Raw genomic sequence first — 1,417 nt, 5'->3', positions numbered from 1 at the left:
AAAAACTATGTCTCTAAAATGCTCCATACTCTTACTGCAACATTTACACGACAAAAGAACTCATATGATGAAAAAACAAACCTAAGTTGCATTTCTGGACTTGTGCATCTCAGAAAATGATGTTACTTATGTAGGTGATAGTGTCTAAGAAATGCAATTTGAATGTGCAGAATTTTTCACTTGCCCATGGTGGGGAAAAGTGTGATTGGCCCACAGAATAGAGCTGAATGTGGAAAAATGTGGCACTGATAAACTTTGATTTTTTGGGCCTTAGTTTATCAATATGATGGGGAAGTGAAAAAAGACAGAGTGATTGAATGTACCTGTTCAGGTTTCTTGAACARATACCAGAGTGCAAGAGGATGAAGCAAATAGTACTGTTTTCATCACCAAAACTTCAGTGAAGTTATGACTCATTTTCTTTGCAAAATAAAATGTGATTTTGAGGAAGAACACCTGAGACACTGTCTAGCTCTGGAGATTTATGAATTTTTCAATTGTCTCTAGCTTTTATCTGTTATGTATCAGACCTGAAGCTGCCTTARAAGTTTAGCTGCATTCTATAAATTCATGAATGCATTTACAGTGCTAAAAACATATACATGATAAAATAGCTTTTATTGTTACCTACAATGCTATGAATATGTTAATGTTAACACAAATAATTGTTTAATTCTCCATTAATCTAAAGAAAATCTTGAAATTTCTAGCAATATTCCTAGATAAGAATATTGTAGAATATTTTCATATGCTAGTTCAGATTAAGAATATTGTAGAATATTTTCTTATGCTATTTCAGATATCTTGAAAATTATTTAAATAGAAAAAACATTATAATGTAAAGATGATGCACAAATTCTCTCAGAAAAAGAATCAAATATTTTATAATGTATGGTATTTCAGTCATAATTCTGGAAGAGATGGAGTGGTGATTCTGTCCATACAGTCTGCCAATTTAAGAAAATAGCAGAAAAAATAATAGAATAGAATGCTAAAAAAAAATTCAAAATCGTGAACTGACTTAGAAATAGTAATGATGATCACATGAGCTAGATAATAAGGTCATACTTGTGCATCCTCTATAATTACATAGGGGAAGATAACTTACATAGCTCACATACAGTATATATCTACAAATCTTTATAAYGATGATAAATGCATAGCTGCATCTTACTTTAACAAAATGCTTTCTTTTGTCTGTTAACACAGCAAAGTACTCATCGATTTGCTCTAATGTATCATGGATACCTGCTCTGATGTGAAACAATGTAATATTACTCTAGCATAGGCTGCCACGTAACTACAAAAACATTGTTAATTGTCACTAACRCACTTGAAATAGAGCGCTTATTTGAGGAAAGCAAAGCAGAGATGGCTCTAGGGCATAAAGGCACTGTGGGACTGACATAAAATAGCT

The sequence above is a fragment of the Rhea americana genome, unplaced genomic scaffold (genome assembly GCF_003343005.1).
Source record: "Rhea americana isolate MKP2758 unplaced genomic scaffold, rheAme1 scaffold_88, whole genome shotgun sequence".
NCBI classification, from domain to species: Eukaryota; Metazoa; Chordata; class Aves; order Rheiformes; family Rheidae; genus Rhea; species Rhea americana.
The sequence above is the reverse complement of the archived record's forward strand: the minus strand, read 5'-3'. Positions refer to the sequence as shown.